General features: G+C 38.3%; 1 protein-coding gene across 6 annotated transcripts in view; it reads left to right on the forward strand.

Moving 5' to 3' along the window:
• Nucleotides 1-18397, forward strand: part of TNRC6B (trinucleotide repeat containing adaptor 6B) — a 266350-nt gene that overhangs the window by 171012 nt on the left and 76941 nt on the right. Inside the window, exon 2 of one of the 6 annotated variants that reach the window (XM_073213907.1) lies at nt 14819-14923. The exons of the other annotated variants lie outside the window; for them this stretch is intronic. The gene's annotated coding sequence lies outside the window, so the exon portion shown is untranslated. The remainder of the gene's footprint in view (nt 1-14818; nt 14924-18397) is intronic. 6 annotated transcript variants of the gene reach the window in all.

An 18397-nucleotide genomic window follows, 5' to 3' on the forward strand; every position in this document is an offset into this window, starting at 1 on the left:
AGGAGCTAGGACTTAGGGCATGGAACCCCTTTCACCCTTCCACTACTCACTCTTACCTACTGGGGAGCCTTTGGCCCTCTGCCAGCTTTCAAGTGACTTAGAAGAGGGAGGGAGGGACTGTTTGAATCTTCCCACTGGAGGCAGTAAATAATTTTTGGGAGTATGTGTGCACATTATTTACTCACATGTTTGCTTAAATCATTTTATCTTCTTGGACTTTTTATCTTTTGTTTAGCCATCTTTACAGTATAGTTTGGGTACTCAGTGTTTCATCTCCCATCTCCTTTCCTTTTTTTTAGCAAAAGATGTACATACAACAGTGGAAAGCTTAACTGGAAAACCCAAGTTGGCCAGAAGAATTGGCAGGCATTGTGAATGCGCTGTCTGTATTCACTTTCCTTTCCCTTTTAAAGCCTTTGTTTTAGGAAAAAGGAAATTGGTGTGTTTGGAGAGTAGTTGATAACTTTTCAAGACCGGACTCGTTGGTCTAATTTGGTAAGATTACCCAGAGCATGTCAAATAAAATGAATGAAAAAAGTAAAGCCTAAGCAGGTATGTGCGGGAAAACAAACAACTATAAATTTGTAACCCAAAAGCCCCACCTAATATGCTTTTAGCAAGAAGGCTTGGCTCTTCCTAGGAAGCTTTGAATTTCCTGACAATGGTGGCATCCCTCTAAGGTATCCCATTTCCTGGCCTTCCCACCTCACCCCTCCACCCCCGAGTTCTCTCTTGTGTTCTAGACACTCAGACCATGCCAGCAGGGAGAAGATGCCCGCTTTTCTACCACTCTCACTGATGCAACATAGCGTGTGGTTTCCTTTTTGTCACGGCAACTGTTTCCTTCTTTCAGGTGTATGAATTGTTTGACAACAGTATTCACCAGTATTCCTAAGACAGATCTCAAGCATCTAGCTAACACTTCAGGAGCCGCATTCCTATACCAGTTGAGTGCACAGGAAACATACAAATCAAATTTGTTTAGTTACTTGTTTTTTCTTAGAGATGGTACTGTTACATAAAGATTGTTGGGTACCTTCTGACTGCTGTCTACCTTCCTGTTGCCTGTCACTCGACATTTTGCCCAAGGCTGTCCTTATTTAGGTGTCCTGTGTATTAGAATCAGATGATTGCTTCGTGAGCATGGGGTCCATATAAAGGGTAATTTAACTGAAGGATTTTAATGGATAGTGTCCTGAAGTGAAGATGTCCTGGCCCATCCATCTCTTTCCATTTTAAGGTGTAGCCAGGAGGCAGGATGGCTCATCTATAATAATGGGGGCACTTTCACCTCCAGCAAAAGTGGAAACAACAAATTCTTGCTCTTTGGAGTACTCTCTGGCCGTCTCTGTTGTGCGATATTCTCTCTTCACAACTTCTCCCAGCCCACTTCATGTAGGTTAAGATTAATCAGGTCCTGAAACCTCTTAGCTTTCCATTTGTTCCATATTGCTGAGGAGGGTTTCATTCTGCTCTCATGGCTGAACCAGATGGTCTGCATCTTCGTGGTTGTGTACAGTTCCTCTGTGCGCCGCTACACAATGCAGGGAGTGTCAGGAATAAAAGAGGTTTAATGGGAATGGGGAGATGATCAGGGGAAATTGGCTATTTGAAGGCCTTGATTGGAACCAAAAGAAAGGAGTAGGATTTGCATTTTAGAGGGGAGAGAGCCCACGGGTGAGATGAATAGAGAGGAGTAGGGCTTGTCTGGGCAATGAAGGGCTCTCACACAGGAATCGGGGCTTTTGTGGTGAAGCCTAACAGTGATACGAACTCAGGATAGCATTACTGTCTTAACCGCACATTTGATTTCCATATTCATTTATAAAATGCTGATTCAAATAAAATGGATTATCTTTTTAAAATTTATTTAAGCTTTTTATTTTGAAATAATTGTGGATTTCCATGCAGTTGCAAGAAATAACATGGTTAAAAAAATTAGGTTGTAAGAAATACTTTGTATGGCCTTTACTGTCTCTCCAGTGGTAATATTTTGTTGTATTGTCTTTTTTAAAGTTGAATTTATCTGGTCAAAAAAGGTACACAATTGTCTTACAACCATTCAGCTTTTCCTTCTTAGCATCAAAGAAGGGAACATTCTTATATTTCTTACCAGGAGTCTCCATCTATAAATAATTACAAACAAACCCCCCTTTTTCTTACACATGGTAACTTAAAGTACACTTCTTTGCTACTTGCCTTTTAAATTTAACAGTGTATCTTGATCTATTTGCATTAGTGTATAAAGAACTTTCTTTTGTAGTTGCATATATTTCCTTGTGTGGTTAAGCTGTAATTTTTTAACCAGTCTCCTAATTGACGGACTGTTCCTGATCTTTACCATTGCAAACATGTTGCAAAGAATATCCTTTACATACATTGTTTCCCATATGTGTAATTATTTTCCTGTGATATGTTCCTTAAAGTGAGATAGCTGGGTCAAAGCCTATGTACACTTTAATTCTGATAGATGCCTGTCAAATTGTCATCTATAGAGATTGCACCACTTTATATTCTCACCAGCAATATATGTGCATACCTTTTTCCCCTGACACCTTTGACACCACTGTATTTGTACGAAATTTGTCTTTGTCTTTGTTTGGTAAGTGAAAGTGGTATCTTAGTATAGTTTTGTATGTTCTCCTATAGGGAATGCAGTGATCATGTTTTAGAACTCTTTATTTCCTCCTCTGTGAATGTCCATTTGATTCACCCACTTTTCTGTTTTCATTATTGACTAGCAGGAACTCTTTATGTATTATGGAGCCTAGCTCTTTGTGATATAAATTGCTTATATATTTTTCTCAGCAAATACTGATTTTTATTCCTGACAAATTTTGTCCTAATAAATGTTTCAAAGTTTTTATATATCTGTATTTTATACAGATACAGAAAACATATGGGTTCTGAGTATGTATCCTAGTTAGAATGTTTTTTTTCACTCTGTAATTAAGAAAAGAAAAACTAGCCACAATTTAGTCAAGTGATTTAGCGGTTTCCTTCCTTTCCTCCTTCTTTCCATCACATTGGAATTTTTCCTTTATCTGGAGTTTATTTTCATTTGAAGTGTGAGGTATGGATCTAATTGTATGTGGAGAGTCATGGTGGCTCTTGAGTGTTTTCTCAGAGATGGTGTGTGTCTCATACTTCTGTGTATTACTCATAGCCCCTTCTCTGGTGCTTATGCATAATAGGTGCTTAATGTGGAGGAAAAGGAGGAGGACATTGTTGTGAGCAACAGCAGCCCATGGGCTGGGAATTGTTAGGGGCTTTCCATCTATTTTCTCTAACCAACACAGGCACACTTCAAGATAAGTAGTATACACCCCATTTTAAAGATAGAGAAACTGACTTAGAGGCCAGATAATTTCCCCAAGTTCTTACCATTGGTGTCTAGGACCCAAGATACATACAATTTTATCTTAAAACTGCAGCTCTGAAGTCTATGCTGTTTTCTCTTTACCAGGCAACCTGGTAGAGGGCTCTGTTGTAATTTTGACCGTGCTTGGATATGGAATGTGGAAGGTGGAATGAGAAGAAATTTGAAGATGATATTGGAAACTAAGGGTCCTGAAACAAATACAGAAAATACAGAAATACTATATGTGTTCATTAAGAGAATCGCAAGACTCAAATGACATATATAGAACATGTAATTCTTAACTAAAGGGGGGGAAAAGATCTTGCTACCTCATTTAAGAGAAACTTAAGTATTCTCTCAGCAAAACATAATATTCACACAAAGATGTTGCCGAGATTGCAGTAGTAGATCATTATCTAAAAATTTTGCTCAGTTAACTTAAAGTACAAATTAAGTACAAAATTGTGTTCCTAGAGACTTGAGTATAATCTTAAATGGAGTTTGGCATCGCACATCTGATCCTGAAGAGTTAACCACAGGTAAATGTTGGCTTAATTGCTGCCAAAAGGCTGTATATAAATCATATTTTGAATTTTGAGTCATTTTTACACTGGTATATAATTTTAGTTGACAAATTGGGTCACATAAGTTCACGACTTAGCTTTACTCAGTAGTTGGTTACTTATTAACATTAAACATGCTTATCTTTCAGAAATGTACATTTCCCTCAAGGTAATTCAATTATCTTTCAGCTTGCTAAGTTTAAATGACAACTGCTGGCACACAAGAACACGACTTTCCATTTTTACTGTTCTGAAAATAGAGCACAAATTAAGAGCATTGAGAAGTAGGGTACGGCTGTCACCTGTGGAACCCTGAATTCAGAGTTGATTTCCTTCTCTGATAATTTTTTCAGTACCAAGATAAGTGTCACAAATAGCACCCTTTCTCAGAGGATTTCCAAAATTAGAATAACAGGGACAAACTTAATAATATGTTAGTGATGCAATATAATCAGGAAGCTTTACACACTGCCTATCTCACTCGTTTGCAGTAGACACTGTGATCTCTGAGCAAAGTCCACAACTCTTCCATTTAATTACTAGCATAAAATGCTTGGTTTTCCCTTAAGGTACAGATCAAGAAAGGTGTGCAAAAATCCCTTGCCTTGATGGCCTGCATTAAGACAGTACTCCTCTGACCTTACCTGCGCTTTGTCAGTGCGGTATACATCAGCCCTAGACATGGTCAGAGGGCAACCACATGTATTATAGTTTAAAATCTCTTCTTTATTCCTTTAAAGTGGGTAATGCTTTTAAAGATTTTTCATTTAGCCCGTTTCTTATGTGTGTAAGCGTAGCCCTGAAAGAGTGAGAGAGGAGGGTCCAGAGCCTGAGGATAACAGCTCCCATCTGAGGTCACGTTACCCACCTCCCTCCTTTGCCCTGTTTTGGTGGGCAGCAGACCTCCAGAACCTTCCAGACCTCTGACTTGTGAGTGCACATACAGGTATCTGAACCTCAGATCAAGGGTTTCCAAGTCAGAATCTTCCAAGATGAGGCTCTGGTGTGGAGAGATGTTTACAGGGCCGCAGGCGTTTCCATTCCTGGCCCCGGCAACATTCCTTGCTACATTTGGACACCACATACTCTTACGGTCCCATATCATATTCTAATTGCTTTAAAATTGCCTGTTAATGGAGTTTCAACTTACTGTAATTTTGGTTGACTTGCTAATAATCTTACTGATTTCAAAGGTCAGTTTTTATCATTTATTCTTTTAATATAATGATTGTGTCGGGTCGTGCATGGAAGCAGGCAAAGAAGGGGAAGAAAGCAACATAAAAACAAAAGTACGTAAATGGTTGTGAAACCTGAGCTAACTACTGTTAATAGGTCCTCAGTTCTAAGCAACATGTGCCTTACTACCGTGGATTCTGATTGATAAACTTTTCTTTTCTGCTAAGGAACCCTATATTGTCACTATTCTGTAGTGAATAGTTCTTTCCAAAGCCCTGGCTTAGGCTCATATGCCTCATTTCTTTTCACTTTGTTTGCTGTTGAATCAAAGCAAAGGGTAGAGTACTTCTCTGGCTTTGCGCTTGTCGGGCCCTTAAGATTTAAACACAGTTTTGAGTGGTTCCAGGGTATAAATACCAGAGTATGTGGTTTGGCCCTCAGCATGATGTTGCTTTTTAGCCTGTTTGGATATTTGTAAACCACTACTAACTTTATTCAGGCTATATTTAAGAACCTGGCACACTAATTGTAGTGTATGGAAGTATACTTTCAGGAATAAAATGTGGGAATGGTGTTAACAAAGGTTTATTCACAAAATCTTAGCACATTAAAATTTAAGGGTCTTTTTTGAGCTTGGAGAAGCTTGGTTTAAAGCAAGCAAAACCACAAGAATGGTTGAAAAATTAGCAGGTTTGATTCAGTTACAAGCTAAGGACACCATATAGGTGTTACCAATTGAAAGAACTTGAGGAGAAGAATCAAGTGGAGAAGCTGATAGTTTCTAGCAATCCAGAGACTTAAATGAAATGTGATGATGAAGTCCAAAAATGTAGACATTTAGCTTATTAAATTTCTTCTACAGGAGGTTTCATTGCATTTAAAAATGAGACTATACCCCTTGTAGGAGGAACATTATTCTTGCAGAAGCTCTGGTATAAAGATTTGTCATCTTCAGTAACAGTGTGCATGCACACACTGAGTGAAATTTCAACTGATAAAGAGATCTCACTTATACTGGGGGATCGATCAGTCAGGACTTAATAAAAAAAAACAGGCTGCTCTAGGTGTTCCATGTAGAAAAGATATTTTTCCTCTTTATTTTCATTTTGTTTTTATTTTAGCCCCTTATTGAGGTATAATCAACATGTAATAAACTGCTTCTATTTGAGATGCTCTGTATAGACTAAATTTTGAGCTTGGTATACAAAAGATGAATGTACCGTTTCTCCCTCTAAGTCTTGTACGCATTTGTCAATCCTCCTTCCCACACCTCATCTCCAGGTAACCATTGATCTGCTTTGTGTCATTATAGACTAGCTGGTGTTTTCTAGAATTTGGAACAAATGGAACATATAGTGCTTGTTGTCTGACTTCTTTCACTCACATAATTATTTTGAGGCTTATCGATGTGTGTATCAATAGTTCATTCCTCTTACTGTTGGGTATTATTTCATTGTTCTATTATACCACAGTTTGTTTATCAGTCACCTGCTGATGCATATTGTAGTGGTTCATAGTTTTCACTTATTACAAATGAAGGTGCTATGAATATTCATTTAGAAGTCTTTGTATTGGACATAGGCTTTCTTTTCTCTAGGGTTAATACGAAGGCATGGAATGGCAGGGTCTTATGGGAGGTGTATGTTTAACTTTTTAAGAAACTCACAAACTGTTGCCAAAGTGGTTGTACCATTTTACATTCCAATTACCAAAACCTGGTATGGTCAGTCTTCTTAATTTTTTCTACTAAGTGTGTATCTGCTGACATCTCATTGTGTCTTTAATTTTTTTATTTCTTAATGACTGATGATTTTGAGCATCTTCTTGTGTGCATATTTGCTGTCTGCATGTCTACTTTGGTGAAATGTGTGTTCAAATCTTATTACCCATTTAAAAAATTGGGCTGTTTTCTTATTGAGTTTGAGAGTTCTTTATGTATCTGGACACAAATTCTTTATCAGATAGGTGATTTGCAAATATTTTCTCCCTGTCTCTGGCTCTTTTTGTTCTCTGAACAGTGTCTTCTTAAGAGCAGAAGTTCTTAATTTTGATGAGTCGCATTTACCAATTTTTTTCTTTTATGAATTGTACTTTTGATGTTGTAACTAAGAAATTATTTGCCTACCCCAAGGTCCCAGAAATTTTCTTTCCTATGTTTTCTTCTAGTTTTAGGCTTTATATTTAGGTCTATAATCTACTTTGAGTTAATTTTTCTATATAGTGTAAGGTGTGGATTAAGGTTCTTTTTTTTTTTTCATATGTGGATATCCAATTGTCCCAGTACAAATTGTTGGAAAGACTATCCTTTCCCCACTAAATGCCTTTGCAGCTTTTTAGAAAAATCAGTTGTCCATACCTGTGCTAGTCTATTTCTGAAATCTCTTCTATTCCATTGAACTTTCTGTCTTGTCTTGATGCCAGTATCATACTGTCTTGATTACCACATCTTTATTAGTCTGGGCGTCAGGTTGTGTAAGTCCACTGAATTTGTTCTTTTTAGAAGTTGTGGGCTGTTCTGGGTCCTTAAAGATTTTAGAAGGGGCTTGTCAATTTCTACAGAAGAGCTCTGCTGGGATTTTGATGGGGATTGTGTCAAATCTATAAATCAATTGTTATTATGTATATAAATTAACAATGTTGAATCTTCCAATCCATGAATACATATATCTCTCTACTTACTTGGGTTTTTTAATTTTTCTCTCAGTAATGTTTTATAGTTTTCAATGTTCAGGGATTACATATTTTTTGTCAGATTTACCTCTAAGTATTTAATAAGCTTTGATGCTACTCTAAATAGGATTTTTAAAAATTTTTGACTATTGATTGTTGCTAATATATAAAAATGGAACTGATTTTTTTTACCCTAAAACTACAAGACATTCATGAGAGGATTTAAAGAGGACACCAATAAATGGAAATCTATCCTGTGCTCATGGAAAGTAAGAATTAATATTGTCAGAATGGCCATCCTGCCCAAAGCATTCCACAGATTCAATGCAATCCCTATCCAAATACCAACAGCATTTTCAACTAACTAGAAAAAATAGTTCTAAAATTCATATGGAACCACAAAAGACTGTGAATAGCCAAAGCAATCCTGAAAAAGAAGAACAAACCTGGCGGTTTATGTTCCCTGACTTCAAAGTCTACTACAAAGCTACAGTAATCAAAACAGTTTGGTACTGGCACAAAAACAGACGCATAGATCAATGGAAAAGAATAGAGAATGCAGATATAAATCCACACATATATGGTCAATTAATATATGGTAAAGGAGCCATGAATATACAATGGGGAAAAGACAGCCTCTTCAACAACTGTTGCTTGAAAACTGGACAGCTACATGTAAGAGAATGAAACTGGATTTTTGCCTAACTCCATACATGAAAGTAAACTCAGGGTAGATAAAAAATCTGAATGTAAGTCATGAAACCATAAAACTCTTAGAAGAAAACATAGGCAAAAATCTATTGAATATAAACATAAGCAACTTTTTCCTTAACACATGTTCTTTAGCAAGGCAATAAAAAAATGAACAAGTGGGACTTTATCAAACTAAAAGCTCTGTACAGCAAAGGACACCATCAGCAGAACAAAAAGTCATCCTACAGTATAGAAGAATATATTCATAAATGATTTATCCAATAAGGGGTTAACATCCAAAATATATAAAGAATTCACATGCCTCAACACCCAAAAAACAAATAACCTGATTAAAAAATGGACAGAGGATCTGAACAGACACTTCTCCAAAGAAGAAATACGGATGGCCAACAGGCACATCATGAAAAGATGCTCCACATCGCTAATCATCAGGGAAATGCAAATTAAAAACACTGTGAGATATCACCTCACACCAGTTAGGATGGCCACTATCCAAAAGACAAGAAACAATGAATGTTAGTGAGGATGCAGGAAAAGGGGAACACTCCTACACTGTTGGGAATGTAAATTGGTTCAGCCATTGGAAAGCAATATGGAGGTTCCTCAGAAAACTAAAAATGGAAATACCATTTGACTCAGTAATTCCACTCCTAGGAATTTAGTCAAAGAAAACAAGATCCCTGATTCAAAAAGACATATGCACCCCTATGTTTATCACTGCATTATTTACAATAGCCAAGACATGGAAGCAACCTAAGTGCCCATCAGTAGATGAATGGATAAAGAAGATGTGGTACATATACACAATGGAATATTATTGAGCCATAAAAAGAAAAATACTGCCATTTGTTGCACTATGGATGGATCCTAGAGGGTATTATGTTCAGCAAAATAAGCCAGGTGAAGAAAGACAAATAACAAATGATTTCATTAATTTGTGGAGTATAAAAACAAAGCAAAACAGAAGGAACAAAATAGTCTTTGACTCCAAGTAGGGACTAGCGGTTACCAAAGGGAAGGGGGTTGGGGAGGGTTGGTAGGGAGGGAGAAGGGGATTAAGGGGCACTATAATTCACAATCACAATATAGGTAGGTCACAGGGAAGGAAGTAAAGCATGGGGAAGACAATTAATGACTGTATAACATCTTACTACATTTATATACAGTGACTGTGATGGAGGGGATGAGGACTTGACAGTATGGGTGAATGTTCAAACCAGTGTGTTGTTTATGTGAAACCATCATAAGATTGTATATCAGTGATACTTTAATAAAAAAAAGTAACTGATTTTGTATATTGGTCTTGTATCCTGCACCCTTGCTGAAGTCACATATTAATTCTGGAAGCTTTTGTAGACTCCATCTATTTTTTAAGATGGAAAGGCCTTATTTAAATATAGGGGATTAAAGGTTCACACAACCATTAGAAAGTCTGAGGGAGAAAATTCAGGGGATCTCTATGATTGTTGTTGATGAGGAGTGCCAGGCTCCTAGGAAAGTATTGATCTTAGCTGCCTGCAGGTCCAGAATTACTTAGACTTACCTGCCGTAAAAGTGGAAAGTTCTGTCTGCTGCCACTTGTGTCTATTTGCGAATGCTTTCAAAGCATATTGACTTCTGTCTTCCAGATTTCAAATGGATGCTTTTCTCTCACTGGCAGCATTTAACCTAGAACAAATGGAAAATGGGATTCTGGGGAATGTAGTTCCAGGCCTTTTCCCCTACAGTGCCTGAGAGACTGACTGTAGGAGGTTGACAGACAGTCTGGCACAGAGGGCATGAATAGAGATACATGTAAGATCCTGCACCTGGTCATGAAAAAGTGACTTAGCAGTACTATGGGAAAAGGGGGTATTGCGTGGCTGTAACTCAGTAAGATGTGTTTTCCAAGAAGGCTCATGGGCTCTTTGACAGTCATGGCAGTGCTGTATTTATCTGGGACAAGGAAGTAGCAAGCCTACTTTGTCGGTCCTGCCTTAATCAATAATTGGATGAATGTAGACAAACTGGAACATGTTTAGAGGAAAATGATCCTAGCGGTGAGGGGATAGAAAACAAGGTCACATGTGGAATGTTTGAAAGAACTGTGAATGTCTCAAGGATGCATGATAGATGATGACAAACACTGAAAAGTATTTTCATGTATTAATACTTAAAATACTTGTTCTGTGCAGTCTGAAAAGGAAGGCTTAGGACCAGTGGTAGAAACTATAAGGAGACAGCTTCTGAAGCAATATAAAGAACTTCCTAACAGCTGCACTAAGATTGAACAGAATGTTAGAAGATTCCTTTGTTAGAGATGGCTGGGCTACCTGGTAAGAGTATGTAAGGCATAAGAAGAATTTCAAATTAGATGTTCTGCAGGTGGCACCATACTAGCCCTGAACTGCTCTGTGGGGAAAAATCCCCCAAATAATTGGTTATAACTTTTGCCTCATGGAATTTCTGAAAGTGGAAACAAGTTCTTTTAAATTTATTATCTTACTTCATTTGGTTTGAGTAATTCCAAATAAGCCTGTTCCCTGCATGTGCCTCAAAATGTGGAAAGTAGGCAATTTGTGAGAAGCTTAGAGTCAAAGGCTTTGTAGGCAAAAAAAAGTCTTACCACCATAGTTCATTGATTCTGAAACTTAAATTCTTGTGTATGTTGACATCTCTGAAATCTGCATGCAGTTGATGGCACCCTTCAATTGTTGATGCCTTACATTTGTTGTCCACATTTTTTTTTTGCAAGCACAGATTTGGTTCTAGCAATCCTAATGTGGAATTCCGTGCATATATGGTACTACATGAGTTGTTTAATTGTTTTTTAATATATAAAGATCACGCTGTAAATTTGGCCCTGAAACATAGATGGGAATAATAAGGCATAAGCTTGATGTTAACGCAGTTAATGTTTATCCTTGGAGAAATGACTACAATTCCTTGTTTTCTTGGAAAGAAACAACCAAGTGCTAATTTATACCTGTGCTATACAGAATAAGGTCTGGGGACAAGCAGCTTGTTAGAAATGAAGACTAGTAGCTCCCAACCCACACCTACTAAATAAGAACCTACATTTTAACAAGATTCCCATTAAAGTTGGAGAAGCATTGTTTTACACAACCCCACATAAGAAGATTACCCATTATGTAGAAGGAGGTATGTTAAATTTTGTTGCTGACATATAAAAGAGTTGCCTGTCATATGTGACATGATGCAACTGAGGGCAGGAGAAATTTCTGCATCCATCTAAGTTAATAAAAAATGCATTTACCATAATTTCTCTAGGCTTAATATTACCTTTTTTTTTTTTTCCTATGAGCCACTTAGTGTTGAATGATTTTTATGCCTCAATGCGGTTTGGCCTTGCCTACTCTCATGTGCCAGTTACATTAGCATCCCATTAAATACCCTCAGTCAGACCCAGCAAGTGAAAAAATGTTAAGAACAAATCCAGTACAGATACTTAGAGTACCCTACCATGTCAATTTCCTCTGCCCGAATGGGTATGTTCCAACATGCTCTCTTTCAGTGTGCATTTTAATTAAAACACTCTAAGTGGATACTTCAAGCACTTGGCTTAACTCTTCATTGCATTCTTTTTGTTAACTTTTCTCAGCCCAGATATGCATGTAATTTCATTAATCCTTAATTGGTTATGGTTGTTAGTGGTTTTGTGTCTAGTTATTTTCTTACTGTTTTATAAATCGCTAAAATTACTGTTTGTCTTTTAAGGAAATAAGTGTCTATACAAGTCATATACATTTAGATGTGCTTTGGGAAGCACTGTATAAATCTATGTTGGAAAGAGTTCTTAGTGTACAGACAGCAGAATTCACTCTCACTGTTCTCACAGATGCTTGGGATCCACACAGTGGAACTGGGAACCCCACTGGAGCTTTTTCCTCTTCCTGAACATTCAGGAACACTGATACAGATGTCGGCCCCATGGTCCCTTAGAGGATTGGTGTCCTGTAAAATGACAGTTCCCTATTAAAGTCACACGTAAGCACACCTTACTGGCAGAACATAAATCCCATCTCCATCTCTAGTTTAAGGGAGTCTGGGAATAGGCCTGAAGGGGCTTGAAAGTGGTGTCGGCCAAATTGATGTACATATCCACCACAATCAAATAATAGCTTATATTACCTTTATATCACTAAAATTCTCAGTAAAAGAATTATATTATGAATTATGCAGTAGAGGAACTTTTTAAATACCCCTATAGTATCATATTTATCATATATCTAATGTACTTAACACAAGGAACCTCGATTGGTAAAACTATAACAATTTGAACATACTAATAAGATGAAGTGTAGATTGAATATTTTTAAAAATATGTTTCTGTGAATGTCAGGACTAAGCTATTACTAAAATTCCTTTGACTCTTACGTGACTTCATGAAGAGCTATTTTTAAAATAGTATAAAGTAGAAGTCTTGAAAAAGTTTTAAACAAATAACTAAATGAGTCAGGGTTTGAAGCTTTTTTTTAACTAAAAATTTTATTGAGATAATGTAGATTCTTACGCATTACAGGTTACACAGTGTGTAAATTCACAGATTATAATTTACATTGTAAGGAGTAACACATAGAGATTCCTTGTGCTCTTTCCCCAGTTTCCTCCAGTGGTTTCTTCTTGTAGATCTATAATACAGTATCTCAGCCAATCTTACTTAAATCTCCCTAGTTTACTTGTACTAGGTGAGCATCTTGTACTTATTTGTGTAAGTTGTGTTTAGTTCTGTACAGTTTGTGTGTTCAGAACCACTGTCGAGATAAGAATAGCTCCCTCACTACAAGGGTCAACTAGTGGTGTCCTTTTTTGTAATTACAGCTACCTCACGCCACCTGCCCTGGTAGCCACTGATAACCACTGGTCATTTCAGAATGTTTTATAGTATTGATTTGCTTCTGGCATGTTCCGTGTGTGGGGTGGCACAACTGTGTCTGTGTGGGTCTGTCAGCCTTGATTGTGTGGAGTTGGCTATGAACTGGGACCAAAGGTACCACCACATTTACTGACCACAGAGCATCAGGGATAGGTTTTGATGCTATTATGGTCAGTTATCCAGACCTTAAGGAAAAGGAAGGTGCTCTTTATATCTGGAGACATTTACCTGTCAAGATGAGCCCTGGCTGTTAATCTGAATTGAGGCTCTTCTAATGTTTTCATCAGTCAGCATATGGGTGATCACTGCTTTCAAGTATGAAAATGTCAGCCTACCTATATTTGAGGTTGAAGCATGATGGGCTTAGGCACATGAACTCAGGAACCATTGGTCAGGATTCTAGCTTATGAGAAAAAGTTGATCTCTTACCTGGATTTTCAGAGGCCATGAATTCATATGTCTAAGGTTCTGACACTTTCACAACAGCAAAGGTACTGCAAGCTATCTTCAAGGTTCCCCAAAATGCTGGTAAAGATGAAGGGTAGAGCAAGAACATAGATAGCTTCCTGCCCTGAAGATATTGGCTAGGTTGTAGGCAAGGTACAGCTGCTTAAAAAGTTAAACCTAGAGCTCCAGGAGGGCAGGTGTCACTGCAACTTGTTTGCTGCTAAACTTTGAGCCTCCAGCACAGAGCTTGGTTGGCATCACGTAGGCACTGAATTAATGAATGAGTGAGGTAGATGGGAAGCTTTTAAGAAATGGGATACCCTGTTCTTTGGGTGTGAGTGAGGGCTGCTATTCCATAGTAAACACAGAAAACTCTGAAGGGCGGAGTGGGGGAATTGCTGAGCCATAAGGGGAGGAGGGGAGTATCCCTCATCCCCAAAGAAAAAGAAAGCCCCAAACTCACACCACCCACTTTCCCTTCTCAGGGCCCTTGTACTTACGGTTTGCTCACCTCCCAGATAGTTTTCTTCACTTAGGTCTCTCGCTGCCTCACAGAGGCCTTCTGTGAGCATCTTGTGTAACGTGGGCCACCGTCTTCCTGTCCCTTCCTTCTTGGTCGTGCTCTAGCCCCTCTCTCAGCTTTGTATTCCCCATGGCATTTGTAATGATTTCCTGGGATTGTGTTTATCTTGAATGCCAACTCCCTGAGGGGAGGGACTGACTCTTTCACCCACTGTTACATCCCTGGTGTTTAGATCAGTGCCCGGCGCATAATAATAATTCAGTGTATGTATGTTAAATGATTTGATTGTTTTGGGGTTTTTCTTTTGAATTCATGTCCCTTGGAAGGGATAGAAGAACATTGTTCACTCTGTAATCATTTTGGTAACCTGGAAGCCCACTGTGTCCCTGATATTTGTGCTCGGTACATATGGTGGTGGTACAGTCAGCTCCTCTGGTCAGAGACTCATCACGAGCAAACGCAAACATATTTTGCTCACTTTTCCACAGTGTGGTAGGTGCTCTGAGAGAGGCATGCCAGCCACCTGTGAGTACAGAAGAAGGAGCTCTCAAAATGTTGACACCTGAGGGGAGAGATGGGCCATTTGATTGAAGGTGAGAACAAGAGATTTTGGCAGTACTGGTCCTTATTCAGCTCTCAGAAGATGTGTCCCAATTAAGATGAAAAATGCAGTCATTCTAAGGAGAGCCCTGCTACCTCTCTGACCACTTTCTTCTCTTCTGCCCTCTGCTTCAGCAGCCTCCTTGCATTCTTCAGAAACACCAGTCTCATTCCTTTACATTTGCTGTTCGCCCCCATCTGGAATGCTCTTTCCCATATATCCACATGTCCCTCACCTCAGTGGGTCTCCGTTCTTAGGCCACCGTATCAGAAGGCCCTTTCTTCCTGTGTCAAATGGTTTCTCTCTTTCCTGCCTTTCATTCTTAATTGCCTTACCCTGTCCTGTCCTCTTTGGGGCACTTGTTAGCACCTAAAGTATATATTTTATATGTGTACTTTTACATATTTTGTTAGGTTGTTTGCCTATCTCCCCCACTGAAATGGAAGGGCCCCTGAGAGCTGGGGCTTGGTTTTGTTTCTGCTGTATTCCCAGTGCTTAGAAAAAGTGTCTGGCCTTTTTTTAAGGGAATTTGTTAAGGGAATGGATCAATTCCTGGGCATCCCGGTAGGACAGAAGTGAAACACAGAGGAGCCCCCAAGCCAGTTTCTGCTTCCCAGAGCCCAGGTCAAAGCCAATATGCTACAAAAAGTTACATCATATCTGATGCCACCAGTGACTGAACATCAGCCTTGGGACACCTCGAGGGTGAGAGAGGCATGGCAGTAGTCGTGGGTTGTACAGAGGAGGCTGAGTTTCTTAGGAACTGGAGCTGTCAGGAAAGGTTTCCTCCCAGCAGATGGATGTTGAGCTGAGACCTGACCACAGGGTAAGGTGACTGGGCAACAAAAGGCGGAAAGTTTGTATGCCAGGTATGCAGACTGGGTGAGGAAAACTGTAGAAGTTGGAACTGTACTATGAATGGCCATGAATGTCAGTTCTAGGTAGTTGTCATCTAGATAGTAGAGCTCTGAACTTCCCCCTCTCACAGTCTCAGATCCTTGGAGGTTCCGGATGCTCCATGCAGCAGGGTCTTAGGAATGTCAGCGTTCTTGCCCTTCAGTGTTCTGAACTTGAAAGCAGAACAGGAGTCTTGCTCTGCCTTTTATTCAAGTGTTGTCTTTCTTTAAGAAAAAACGTAATTTCTACTTCTTTCAGCTAATGGTTTTGACACAAATAAATGAAGAAGAAAATGTTGTATTTTCTCCACCTTAGTCATTCTTAAAGTAGTTTGGGATTTTTACCATTCTAGATGTATTCTAGATTACAGTTTTTTACGCTTGCCATTTGGCTGTGTAGTTAGAGATGGGAGAGAATATGAATGATTTCTCCTGCTTTCAGACTTAGAACCAGTTGATGGTTAAGTGGGACCCACCTAGTTACCTGGTATTTGTATTTGTTGTGTGGAAAGCTTAAATTTTGATACATAAATAGATCTTTCAAAGTGTAGGCTTAAACAAAAGAATTTAGAGCAGTGGTTCTCTCCCCAGAGATTCCTATGTAGTTGATCTGGGGGGCTGTATGGGTATCTGGATAATGGTTTTGTTGATTGTGGGTTTTGTTTTGTTTCGTTTATTTGCTTTGAAACAATCTTGAACTTAACAGAAAAGTTGAAGGTGTGATTTAAAAAACCACACATACACAAACTTTTTTTCCTCAGTCATTTAAGAATAAATTGCTTACCCAGTATCCTATCACCTGCATCCCTTTGTTCAATACTTAGTGTATTTCTAAAAAAACAGAAACTTTCTCCTATTTATCTCCTGTACAACCAGTGAAAAAGCAAATGCCTTTTCAAAGCAAAAAAAGGGCACACTTTGCATTTGGTTGTGTCTCTTTTGTCTCCATATATTTGAGGTTCAGTGACCTTGAAATTTTGAAGCTTGCAGACCAGCAAAATGCCTGTCAGTTTGGGGTTGTCTGATCTTTCTTCATGATAGTATTCAGGTTATATATACTGTGTTCCTAATAGCATCCTATCAAGTAACTCAAAACTTCAGTTTGACCCTTTACTGATGAAGTTCATTCATATGGATTACTTCAATAAGGTGGGGCCTGCCAGCTCCTCTGTATATAACTAATCTTTTCTCCTTTGTGTAAATATTTCTGGGGGGAGGTGCTTTAAAACTAAGTGAATATTCCATTCCTTTCACTTTCAGTTTATTCATTTACTTCTGTCTGGATAGACTAATGTTTTTCTATTTTATACAATGGTTTATCATGTCTTGCTATCATTATTTATTTTTACATCATATTGTCCCAGATTTATCTTGCAGGAGCCCCTTCAAACTGGCCTCTGTGACCATTTAACATATCCCATCATTTGTTGAACATTTCCTTGCTTCTTGGCAAGGAAATATTCCAGGAACATCTTGTACTTTCCTTACCTGGGCTCCAAATTAGCTCTTTTTCCAAAGAACTCTGGTTCTTCGGTGAAAAATGATATTGGGAAGGCACAGTCTAGATCCTCGGTATGTTCATGGCTATTTGGGTGTTGCTTGTTCCAAGCCTGTTAGCAGTAGAGCTAGGGAGTAAGTATGTGCATGTGTGGATTTGCACACATGAAGAAATACAGGCACACATATACTCACAAAGTTACTTCTATATTTATTGTCTTGTCTGTCTATTAAAAACCTTGAGTTCATGCCAATCACTAATTCTGATCCAACTGCATAGGATTCCTTTGAGGTTTTTCCCTTTCTATTGTGGTAGTTCCTATTTTTGACAGTGAGAAACCGGTTATCATCATTGATATGATGTTGATTGATGAACCCCCCCTGTAGTAACCAGTCTCACCTCACCACCACATACGTGCCTACCCTGGATGGGTGCCCTCTTTGCCTGCTTGGGCTCTGATTCAGCATAGGGAGATTTTACATCTAATGATGCTAATGTATGGCCAAGATAGAGCACAACTGAATTAGAAGAAAGTAGCACCCCATACTTTTGGATTCATTTTTAAGTGAACAGCTGGTTTTTAAGTCAGGTTTGGTTTAACAAAGTAAATTCTTCCTAAGGAAGTGAGATTTAAAGAGAAGACTAAATTCTACCAATATACACAGTGAAATATCAGGGTGAAAGCACAGCCTGTCTCCTGGAAAGCTTTGAAAAATATTTGATTTGGAAATAAATCTGCTCATAAGGAACCAGAATTTCAATCCCTTTCCCTGAATTACCTGTTTATAGGAAAAAAATGTTTGAAAAGGTTAGTTGTTTTTTAAGAATGTGTCTCATTAAAGACTTGCTTTTTTTTTTTACATTTTAATTTTAAAATAAACTTAATTTTAGAAGAGATTAAGAAAAAAATGATAACTTAAAGCTTTTTAAAGCATTGAGTATTTGAACAGGAGATCTTCAGACTGGTTGTTCTTTTTCCAGTCAGTTGCACCTTAAAATGTGGGAACCAAGTTACTATAGTAACTGAGTCATGAGGATCCCCATCTTCTCCTTCCACTTGTAGCCAGAGGAA

The sequence above is a fragment of the Manis javanica genome, chromosome 10 (genome assembly GCF_040802235.1).
Source record: "Manis javanica isolate MJ-LG chromosome 10, MJ_LKY, whole genome shotgun sequence".
Classification (NCBI taxonomy): Eukaryota; Metazoa; Chordata; class Mammalia; order Pholidota; family Manidae; genus Manis; species Manis javanica.